Source organism: Octopus sinensis, linkage group LG8 (assembly GCF_006345805.1).
Source record: "Octopus sinensis linkage group LG8, ASM634580v1, whole genome shotgun sequence".
NCBI classification, from domain to species: Eukaryota; Metazoa; Mollusca; class Cephalopoda; order Octopoda; family Octopodidae; genus Octopus; species Octopus sinensis.
This window is the reverse complement of record NC_043004.1, coordinates 35,536,012-35,548,565: the sequence shown is the minus strand read 5'-3', so window position 1 is coordinate 35,548,565 and position 12,554 is coordinate 35,536,012. Positions and strand designations below refer to the sequence as shown.

At 34.1% G+C, this 12,554-nt stretch overlaps 1 long non-coding RNA gene across 1 annotated transcript; it reads right to left on the bottom strand.

The window, feature by feature from the left end:
- Positions 1-575: 575 nt before the first annotated feature.
- Positions 576-12,229, bottom strand: LOC118764425. Its single transcript, XR_005000239.1, has 3 exons — positions 12,071-12,229; positions 7,955-7,958; positions 576-593 (listed from the first exon to the last, which is right to left on the bottom strand). It is a non-coding gene; the product is annotated as an uncharacterized LOC118764425 (long non-coding RNA).
- Positions 12,230-12,554: the final 325 nt, after the last annotated feature.

Below are 12,554 nucleotides of genomic sequence, written 5' to 3'. Positions count from 1 at the left end.
AAAATTGTGGATGAACTGTCTACTTCTTCTTCAAAATGTCAATGGAAAGCATGAGAATAGTCACAGAACATGAAATGGTTGGATTACCAAAAATCGTTATGATTAAAAGAATCTTGTGGGAAAACTTTTGGATTGATTAACTTTTCAGATTTTGATATTACTTTATTAAATAAAGTATGTCTACACACATAGCAGTTTTCATTCTCTCTCTCACTGTCTCTCTCTCTCTCTCTTTCCCCTTCCTTATGTAAAATTATTTTTATGTTTTGTTGGTCTTTAAATTTGTGGGAGACAAACTTTAAATAAATGCTGGATTTCTGTCAATTTTAACAATAAATATTAAAGTTGTTTGATCAAGTGAACTGTTGGCTCTATGAATTATGGCATGTGGACGGTTGATAGTAATTCAATTTATAGAAAACAGTGGACGGAAAAATCAATTGATCAAAGTAACAGTTGGTTGGATCAACAATTAATTGAATTATAGTAAATATTAAACCAATTTCTTTTTAAAAAGGTTATATTGTCATGGTTTATAAGTTTCATTTTTTTTAAATGTAAAAACTGGTTTAATTTATTTGTGTGTGTGTGTGCTTACAGACAAAAAACTGTGCTGTCTAAAAACACCAATTTTAGACTGTGAACACAAACGTGACTTACACATACACACAGAGAAAAAAATCGCAAAAAACCATACACATGTGCAGTTGGCCATAAAGTTTTTTTTTCCTAATTTCATTGAACTGCAAATTTCTTGGTACAGTAAAAGCATTAGCACCATTTTTGAAATATCGATTCAATTACCACAGATTTTTTTTTTTCCAAACAGCCACGACAAAGGCCATAAAGGGACATTAATGTAAAGTACACCAGTTTTCACGCTGTAAATATAAACATCTCTCTCTCTCTCTCTCTCTCCCCCACTCTCATACATATACACACACACACATACATTCATATAGTATTTTAATAAAATTATTTTAATAAATCTTGACAATAATGCCGTTTCTCTTCAACATATTTTCTCTGTTTCAAATATTTGCTGTAACTGGAACCATTTATTTGAACAACTACAACTGAGAATATTTGCATCTCTATCTGTTGTTTTCAGTCAACTCAGAGTTTGATTGTAAACGGCTGAATATACCTTAGACCAGTGTTTCTCAACCATTTTTTTTACCCATGCCACCTTTTGATTCTTCTTTTACTTGGATGCACTCTCCTATCCATTCAATCATCATCACCATCATCGTTTAACGTCCTTTTTCCATGCTAGTATGGGTTGGACAGTTCAACCGGGGTTTGGGAAGCCCGGAGGCTGCACCAGGCTCCAGTCTGATCTGGCAGTGTTTCTACAGCTGGATACCCTTCCTAATGCCAATCACTCTGTGAGTGTAGTGGGTACTTTTTACGTGCCACCAGCACAGGGGCCAGAGGAGGCTGGTAATGGCCATGATCAGCTGGCGCTTTTTAGACACCACAAGCACAGAAGCCAGTCAAGGCGGTACTGGCATTAGCAATGATTGGATGTTGCTTTTTACGTACCACCAGCATGGGTATCACAACTACAATTTCCATTTGATTTTTATCTTTATGTTGATGTACTTGACTCAATAGGTCTCCTCAAGCACAGCGGGTTGCCCTACAATCCACGGTAAGCACAGCAGGTCCTCCTACGATCCAAGGTACTTTTGAATGGGCTGGAGCTGGTTATGCGAAACTGGTGTAGGATGCAGCTGTGAACTCACTTTATTTGTCGGGTCTTTGCAGTTACAGCATATCTCCAGAGGTCTTGGTCTTTCCTCATTACCTCTGTGAGGCACAACGTTCGAAGGTCATGCTTGAGCACCTTATCCCATGTCTTCCTGAGTCTACCTTTACCCCAGATTCCTTCAACTGTTTGGAAGTGGTACTTCTTCACACATCTCTCCTCATCTATCCGTAGTACATGACCATACCAGTACAAACGTCTCTCTTGCACGCCACACCTGATGTTTCTTATGTCCAACATTTCTCTCAAGGTGCTTACACTCTGTTGTATGTGCACACTGACATTACACATCCAGCAGATCAATGTTTACAAAATCATATTCTCATGATTAAATACTATTAAGAATTGTATTAAAGAAATTGTTTAAATACTTTGTATATTGTAGACTAATTAGAAAGTTATTTTTTGTAAATCTGACACCGTGAGATATTCAGTAACAGTACTTTATAGTAACGATTGTTTGCCAACATAACATGGCAGTACTAAACCAGCTCTGCCATATTATGTTGGCAAACTATCTTTAGTATAACTAATTTATTACACATAAATATTAACAGCAAAATCTTCTGTGGACCCCAGAGGGACTTACAAACTATGATTGGGAACCACAGTCCTTGGCACTTGTGCTCCTAACATAATTCTTGAATAGAATCAGTGTCCAACAGAATATAATGATGTTGATTATTTGAATGATATATCCAATCCTTCAAATAAGCTTTGATTCAATTTCTGTTCACTTAATTTCACTCATAAGATTTGGGTAAACTGAAACTATAATATAAGACATTGTCAAGATGCCACCGAGTGGAATCGAGCCCAGGACCTCACCAATCAGAAGTGAACTCCTTTTCTACTCAGCTTTCTCTGTGTTGGGTCTCAAAACATTAACATGGGCAATATTTATTTTGGGTGTCTTCAGTAGTTGTTTGTAATAGTGATTTCAAATTTTGGCACAAGGTCAGAGTGGGAAAAAATTGATTACATCGATCCTCAGTATATCACTGGTACTTATTTTATCAACCCTGGAAAGATGAAAGGTAAAGTAGACCTCAGCAGATCTTGAACTCAGAGCATAAACACTGACAAAATGCTGCTAGGTATTTTGCTGAGTGTGCTAATAGTTCTGCTAGTTTGCCACCTTATCATCATCATCAACATCATCATCATTGTCCAGTGTTTTAAATCTGGGTTTTGTCCCTGTTAAAGGGTTCTACTTCAATGCCATAGCAACCGAGGTAGGCAGGTGCAGCCCACCCCAACCTTTGGGTTGGCTGGTGCCCATTCTCCTTTGCTATCATGAGGCTGTTTTTGGAGCTGGATTTTCTACAGGGAGCATGCCCTTGCTTACTCCCAACCTCAGTTTCTAAACATGAGTGGTCCTGAGACCATGGCCTCTACCACAATTTTTAAGATATGTGGTGGAAAACTAGCTCAGGAAGGCAGGGACACTACTCCCTGAGACCCCTTTCAGAGCCCCCACTCCTACCTTAGTTGTTTGTAATATTATTCTTTTACTTGTTTCAGTCATTTGACTGTGACTATGCTGGAGCACCACCTTTAATCGAACAAATTGACCCCAGGACTTATTCTTTGTAAGCTTAGTACTTATTCTGTCTGTCTCTTTTGTTGAGCTGCTAAGTTACGGGGATGTAAACACACCAGCATTACTTGCAAGCGATAGTGGGGTACAAATGCACACAAACACACACATGCATACACACATACAATGGGCTTCTTTCAGTTTCTGTCTACCAAATCCACTCATGAGTCTTTGGTCGGCCCAAGGCTACAGTAGAAGACACTTGTCCATGGTGCCACGCTGTGGGACTGAACCCGGAACCATGTAGTTGGGAAGCAAGCTTCTTAAAATACTACAGCTTCAACATGGTGAAAGTAATTAACTATTACAAGACTATATAATAACACATCATCACCATCATCATTGTCCTTTTAATGTCAGCACCAAGTCAGTTTCAACCAGCAGATTGAAACATTCCAACCATAATAATGCTATTTTATTTTTAGACATATCTAGGATGACTTTTCCTAATGGATCTTTTATTTTTTGAAGAGTGGCAGCTGGCAGCCTTCTCTAGCAGTTTCAAACATGAAGAGGGTTCCACATTGCTGACATGGATTGGACAGATTTGCTAAATTGCAACTGGCCACTTGCCTTCATCCAAACTCATCTTATAATGTGAAACCCAACAATGTGAAATCAAAGCTCACTTGATCTTTCTTTCATACAGGCACCATCAGCAACAGGTCACGTCCCTATTTAATCTGGCATTAATCATAATTCATATTGATTATTTAGTCTAGTTTTGTCACCCCCTACTGCATCTATTGGTTGCTCTCTTTTAGCTCATCAGTGCCTTTCAAGCAGGTTTAAAGTCAAACACCCAATGGATTATATGCCAATGGATTTTAAATCCAATGGATTATATTCATCTCATTTATTTACATCCTTTGAAGATCTTCCATATTCACGGTCATTACACTTGTTATGTATGTTAATGTTCTATATTGTACTTCTTAATAGATATGAAACCCTTTGTTGTCAGGAGAACAGTGGCATAGTGGGCTGTGTGTTGGCAGTGTTGGATGCATAGAGTGGCCACTTTATATAGATATGTGTGTGTGTTCACCATGGTCAAAGGGTATGATATATTTAAGGAGGAGAATAAACAATATGGCTACCACATAGGGAGGCTGAAATCCATCAAGCTTTTTTCTACTGTAGTAAAAATTCACACTTCAACTAATATCAACTCATAACAACTTTGCTTCATTCACTCATCATATTCTGTAGATATTCCACATCTAAAATGCCAGTACACTACTCCACAAGAAACTAAACCCTGCCATACTTTTAGTCTGGCACACGAATATCTGTCACTCTGCTACAGTTGAAATAAATAAAAGGTGGCTGAGTTTTCTCCTAAATTTATATATTTTACAAGTCTCTTAATTAAACCAGCATTCTTGTTTTAATTGTCCTTTTTCAACTGTGTTTTTTTTCTTTCCATTTCAAAACCTATATTTTTATTTGTATATCATTATCGTCATCATTATCATCGTCAACACCACTACCACCACCACCACCACCATCATCATCATCATCATTCTGCAAAACCTTAATTCTCTTCTACAATGCAGTTTTTCTCTGACATTTATAGAAAGAATTCACAGCTGACTTACGCATCATAGGAAAACGTAAACATCAAATGTTTATATACACATCATTAATATACTAAATATTTGTTTTCTCTTGCTTTTCTTCATGGCATTGATGTCACTGCATCACTGCCACTGCGTCACTGCAACAGTTCTGGTGATAATGTTTCTGTTGTTTGTAGTAAGAGTGAGGACAGGCTTCTTCTCTATTTGTGATGGTTTAATGAGCAAATATTTCTAAATGTATGTTCTAATTATATTTTCTATAAAAATATTTTTATTTTCAAACAGTTTTACAGAATGTTTTAAACACTATCAACAGTGGGATGCTATTAATTTCTTTTTTGTTTTTCCTTTTCAAATATGGATATTTTGCATGTTATTGGAACAAATATTTTTATCGTTGGCTGTCACAACTGACTACTACTCTGTGAACGAAATTTGATACCATTGTCAGTTGTATAGATTAAGATAGGCAGAATTATTTACCTTGACTAGAAGTTCACAACAATGCTGTAACTAGGCCTGAACTGATGCTTTACATAACAATGGAACAGATTTACTTGCACATTTAATTAAGATGCATCAATTGGAAGCATGTTTTAATATGAAAATAAAACTGTATAATTCTGATTATCTTTAACTTTTAATGTCAGTGAAATAAATAAATGTCCGAGACTAGAAATGAAAATAATTGTCAAAGTCATTGCTAACATTTAATGCTTTGCTGACTCAGTGAAATTTTCAGTTTCTGCAATTTGTAATTCTATACTGTATAATTTCATACCCTAATCATAAATGATTGAATGAGTCTGTTTTAAACTGTAATTTTTCATGCTTTTATAGGCATTATTAAAGTCTACAACTAATTTAATCTTCCAAAATAAATCATCGAGTGAAATTTTATATACTATTAAATTATTAAATCAAAGACAACCATCCAGTTATCAATTAAATCTGGGAAATATTAGAATGGTAAATTTGAAACACTCTTCTACTATTGTGTTGTAGAAGAAACTTGTTACATGGAAAATAGCACTTTTCAACTATGTTCAATTTGTAGTCAATGAAACCAAACCAGTTTGGGGTGAGATGTGTTTTCCATAACACATGTTAGTGCTTTTGAATTATATTTCAGTTTTTGAAACTAGACTGAGCTAGTGACGACAAATTCAATTACCTAAGATATGTAGTTTTTCTTTTATTTCTTTTGGAGCAAAATCAATTGTACAATCTAGAATCTCACTTCTTACTGGTTCTATTTTGTGGTTTTCAACTAAAATAAATTTCATTTTTCAAATATTTTATTCACAAATTTTTGAAATGCTCCTTTGTCAAGAATTTAATTATTGATTTCTATCTTTAAGCTTTCAATATTTAATGCTTTTTTTTATTGGTTTTCTTTTTACCTTCTTCTATGGCGCTGATGTTATAATGTGATGATTTACCATGATAAACAGCAAAAGTTATTTTTTCTTTCCCAAGCCTTTATTATCTTGATGAGAACAGATTCTAAATTATGCTGTCCATTGCGCAGATTAAGTAAAAAAAAATTCTGCACTTGATATTTCATTTTGGGTTTTATTAGTGTATTGCATACGATTTTATAGAAAATACAAAAATTATGATTATAAAGGCATTCTATACCTCAAGCCAATTCCACCCAATATCAGTAACATCTCTATACAGATATTGCAAAATAAGAAAACACACTGAAGCTTGTAGTTATATATAATAAAGTCAAATGGCTTGCATCCTTCTAGCTTTGCTCAAATATTTTACTTCAGTGAATGAGTTTCAAAGCTAAGCCTGGAATTTTGATAATGCATAACATCACGTTACATCTAGGCTAATAATTCTCATGGTTATTCTACTCTGTGTAAAATGTACAGCAAAAATAGATAGGTTTATATCTCTCTACAATTACACTAAATACTTCTAACGTTTAGTTTTCTCTGAATCACTATGGCAGATGTAGCCAGATACAGTATTAGATTCTGTGATGTTACTGACATGGCCAGAGATAGGCACCAATCGTGAGAAAAGAACTGGTTGGCGTTGTGTGTGTGTGATAGCTCTGACACTGTAGACTGTGTTTACGGAAACGGAAAAGGATGTCAAAGAAGATGCACTATTATTACCAATATCATCATCATCATCATCACCATTCCCATCTTCAGCTTCTGATTGGCTCCAGTGTGTTGCCTCGAGTCTGTTTTCTTTTCACTCTCGTAAACATCATTTCATTATGTTAACCCATTTTATTTCTATTTGGTTTATCATCTGCAGCCACTCAAACAATTTTATACATTAAACCCTCATCCATTATTTGTTTGTTATTCTTCTATTTAAACAACCAAAACATACACACACACACACACACACACACACACTTGCTTATAGACATGTATGCACATAAATACACACATTAAAAGAAAATCTCTGAAAATGAAAGGAAAATGAAGAATTATAATGGTAGTCGCTTGTCCTAGACAATTGTTTTCTCCTTCCTCTTCGGAAGGAATGTTTTCACTTCATGTGTGTCCATCTTTGTGTCTGCCTCTCTGTTATGTGTTATAGGAGATATTGCTCCATTATGACCACAACCACAAAACCCTTCAGTCAACTAAAATACTTCTACACACACACACTTATATATGCAAGTACGGTTGTGTGGTTCATAGTTCTGGGTCCAATCCCACTGCATCATACCTTGGGCAAGTGTCTTCTATCATAGCTCCAGGCTGACCAATGTTTTGTGAGTGAATTTGGTAGATGGAAAATGTGTGGAAGCCTGTTGTATATATATATATGTATATATATATATATATATACGCACATCTATATATATGTATATATACATCATCATCATCACCACCATCATTTAGTGTCCATTTTCAGTTTGACAAGAGCTGGCAAGACCGGGAGTCACACCAGCTCCATTGTCTGCTTTTGGCATAGTTTATAAAGCTTGATGCCCTTCCTAATGCCAACCACTTTACAGACTGTACTGGGTGCTTTTTATGTGGCACTAGTATCAGGCAAATTGGTGATGAATGATGACTTTAGGAATAAAAGCAAAACCAAAAACAACAAAAGTAAAAAAACAACACAGCAAATATATTATATATATATATGTATATATGTGTGTGTGTGTGTATAGTTATTATTCTTAAAGGAGCTTTACAATTATAATATGTTATAATATTGAGTGTGTGTGTGTGTGTGTGAGTGTGTGTGTGTGCATGCATATATGTATGTTTGTGAAGAGATTTTTGGAAATGATATCTCTATACATTTATGTAGGGTGTGTGGGTCTTTTCTTTTGGACATCATCAATAGATGCTGCAACAACCACAGACACTGTAGCCACAGCAGTACTGATATCAAAGAACATTTAGTATTATAATATCATAACCATTAATATCATTATTATTATTATTATTATTATTATTATTATTATTATTATTATTATTATCATTATTATTATTAATATTTTTATTATTATTATTTATCATTATTATTATTATTATTATTTATTATTATTATTATTATTATTATTATTATTATTATATTATTATTATTATTATTATTATTATTATTATTATTATTTATCATTATTATTATTATTATTATTATTATTATTATTATTATTATCATCATTATTATTTATCGTTATTATTATTATTGTCAGGACATTGGGGAGGGAATTCATGTCCATGGTGAAGGGGAGTTTTAACAAATGGATGCCTCTAAAGAAAATTGAACAATGAATGCTGAGGTATGTTGTTATGTTCTTGATAATGCATTATGTATCAATGTGCGTTTCAAGATGCATGATGCACTATTAAGAATGGTATTGCTTTCTGTTATTGAAATCTTTTCTATATTGCAATGGCTTTCTGAATCTGGTTGATAAGTTCTTTTTACAAAAGGTCCATAATCAATGCCACAGAAGCAACTGACAGAAAGCACATGGACCAGAGTCTGGAAGATGATGCGATGATGATGATGACGGTGGTGATGTCCATTTGATAATGTCTGTAAAGTAATAGAGTAAGAAAGGAAGAAAGAAGGTTGGTTGATAGAAAGAGCCAAAACAGCAAGAGAGAGGAAAGAAGAGAGAATGATAGAGATTGCAATAGTTGGGGGACATATATAGTTCGAATGAAATGTATCTCCACAGACTTATTCATTGATGCAAACAAATGTACTTATGTGTATTTTTGTTTGTAAGTGTATTGAAAACATTATTATAAATGTGTGAAGACAGCATGCCAGAGAATGAAAGAGATTACAAACAAGAGTGGCTCATACTCCATCAATGGAAGAAAGCTAACTAATTACTAATAATTTGAAAGTCCCTTTTACTTTTAGTTTGCTGAAGCTAGTGATGAGAAGCGGACAAAGCAATGTTGACAGTTGGAGTAGGCTGTAATATGTACATTTGTGCAAGATCTGTCTAGACGCTGGGGAATTAGACTTTGTACCTGTCAGAGCAATACCATTTACTAAGTGAATGCTATTTCAATTGATACAAATATAAATCATACAGAATAATTTCTTGACTAACAGAAACTGCCACTCGTCAAACTGAGGAAGCCGTTAAGACAAATATAAGCAAACAGCTGTTATGTGATCACTGGTTAGCATTGGTTGAAAACAAAGCTTATTCTGTTGTTTATGGTCAGAGGAAACCAGAATGAAATGATTCTCTGTAAAAATAATTATGACTTTATAAATAAATTTAATTTTTAAAATGTCTCCAATGAAATAGTTGGCAATTAGTTTTGAAATTCCCTTTTCATTTAAAGAATTCTGTGGAACTGCAATTTGTTATTTTAATCGAGGAATTAGTTCTGATACTTTTATTGCTTTTGGTGGTTTTATTGTCTCACCAATCCATGCTGTAAAACGGTCGGCAGTAGCAAGGGTAATTTAAGTGTAAAAATAAACAAAACAAAAGTAGAGAAACTGATATCCATGACATGCACAATAACAAAAGTGACTGGTTTATTTTATTCTGTTTTGGTTTGTTTTGATGTTGTGTGTGTGCATGTGTGTGTGTGTGTGTGTGTGTGTGTGTGTGTGTGTGTGTGTGCGTGCGTGCGTGCGTGCCTGATGAGAAAAAGACTATGACAAGTGGTGAAACACTGACAGCCATCTGGCCCATGCCAGCATGAAAAACGGAGGTAAAATGATGTTAAAGATGATGTTGGTAATGAAGCTGATAATAGCAATGATAGTGGTGATGATGATGATGATGAGGATGATGAGTGGCAACGATGATAAGGCAAAGATGATGATGATGAGGGAGGAGGATGAGGATGACAGTGATGATATTGACGATGATGACAACAACGATGACGGTGATGATGATAGTGGAAGTGGCAACAATATTGATGACGATGATTATCCACCTTGTAATAATTTTCCATATTTGAATTATGAATTATATTTTAAAATTCAATTTCTGTGAACTAAAATCCTGTTTGCTGACATTTTGACATTAAATTATTGAAGTGTTCATCTTTCTTCCCTCTGGTTATTAATATAAATTTACTAAATATTCCATTTAATGTTAGAAATATTATTTTGTTCTCTCTCCCTTGGCTCACTAAAACTTTGTACGCATTCTCTTCTCTCATATCTTATATATATAAACTTTATGGCGTACATTACAATCATCTTTCTACAAATTCATGTCTTTATGTTGCTACAGATTTATTGCTCTTGTAGTTTCCAGAGTTAAGGATTTCTGATATTATCACCACTTATGACTTTCTGTATTATTTATACTCTATGGATTCTGCTAGGATGTTAGATAAAGCAGACTTATCATAAACTCTAAAGGTAAGAGAATATTAATTAAAGAATGCTGGATATTTTGTCTGACACTAGAATTTCTTCAACCACTTTTATAAGAAAGTGAAATTTAACCCTTTTGTTACCATATTTCTGTTGAAATACTCTGCCTTTGTTTCAAGAAATTGTGAAAATAAGGAAGACATTTGTAAAATAACTTAGTCATTATTAAGCTGGTGTTTGGAGCAGAAGTTTGCACAAAATATTGATGGAAGATTTTAATTTTGATCACTTTAAAATGGAATTTGTATCATAGAACCAAGGAAGTTTTGGAGCAAGTTGGTTTCACATTTAAAAAATGTGTGAATGGAATAACTGGGCCATAGCAAAGTTATGATACAATCACTCTGGTAAATTCTGCCTGTTTGACTAAAGGAAATATTAAAAGAAATTTCTGAAACTCTGCCTGTTGTTCATGTTCTGGTAATGCTACATTTGGTGGATGCAATGGAAAAAGTGATGTGGTGCAAATGGCACACTGTACAAAATGTCAACTAAATGATATCAACATTCTGACTGGTCAACAATGTGGAGCAAGCATGGAAAGAAATGATGTTTTTAAAGCAAGTTAAATATTCACTTGACCTGAACTGATCAATGGAGGCCAAAATACTCTTAGGAATTAGTTTAAATTTCTCCTGAATTCTCTCCAGTATAGCTGCAAACATTTGGGGAGGTGGATCTGTTCTTCACACAAATCTTGGATCTGAGTCATACATACATACATACATATGTACATACACATATGTATATATATATATTTGGCTTTGCACAGACACTCACATGCACACACCCATACTCACACACACATACACACATCTTAATGTGTGTTTGTATGCATAGTTATATCTAAAAATATAACATTAAATAGAATTGTGAAGTATATTTGCCACCTAAATGTGGCAAATATGGTTGTTTATAGCCCCAGGAAGACATCTCCTCAAGCTGGTTAACAACACACTGTCTGTGTCTGATTAGTATAGAAGGATTACTCAATACTTTCTAATAGAGTTGATGTTTATCAAACTTTTCGCTCAGTTCCCTGTCCTCAGATTGTCTGATAGTGGTGACCAAGCTGAAACTTCAAAGCTCATTGTCAAAATTTCCTTGCAAACATTATATATATACATATGTATATATATATATATATATACACACACATACACACACATATGTATGTATATATATATATATATATATATAATATATATATATATATATATATATAATATATATATATATATGAAAATGTTGAACAATGAGAATGAGTGCTCAACACAACATTGGTGGATAAAATTTCTATATTTGTGTCTTAAGGCTACCATTGGTTTCATGTTAAGAAAAGTATCTTAATATCCTTGCAAGTTTTCAAGCCGATCACGTGGAGGAATGCTGTTCGTCTCTGTTTTGGATGAAAAAAAATTATATATATATATATATATATATATATATATACCAGGTTGAGTCAAATGTCTTCTTGCATTTCAAGCTTCAATTAATAGTTAGGACAAATTTCATACGAAAAGCACTTATTGATCTAAAGATACACCATCATATTCTGTTAGCTGTTACAATCATTGTGTCAGAAGCTCAATTCCATGCTTACACCATTTGGTCACTTAGAGCCAAAAACCTCACTGCACTCACCTTCAGCCTCATTCACATTGTTGAGCCTTAGTCCGTGCAGGAAATGAGCTATGGTTTGGAGAGTAAGGCCATATGATGGTGCAAGGTCTGGACT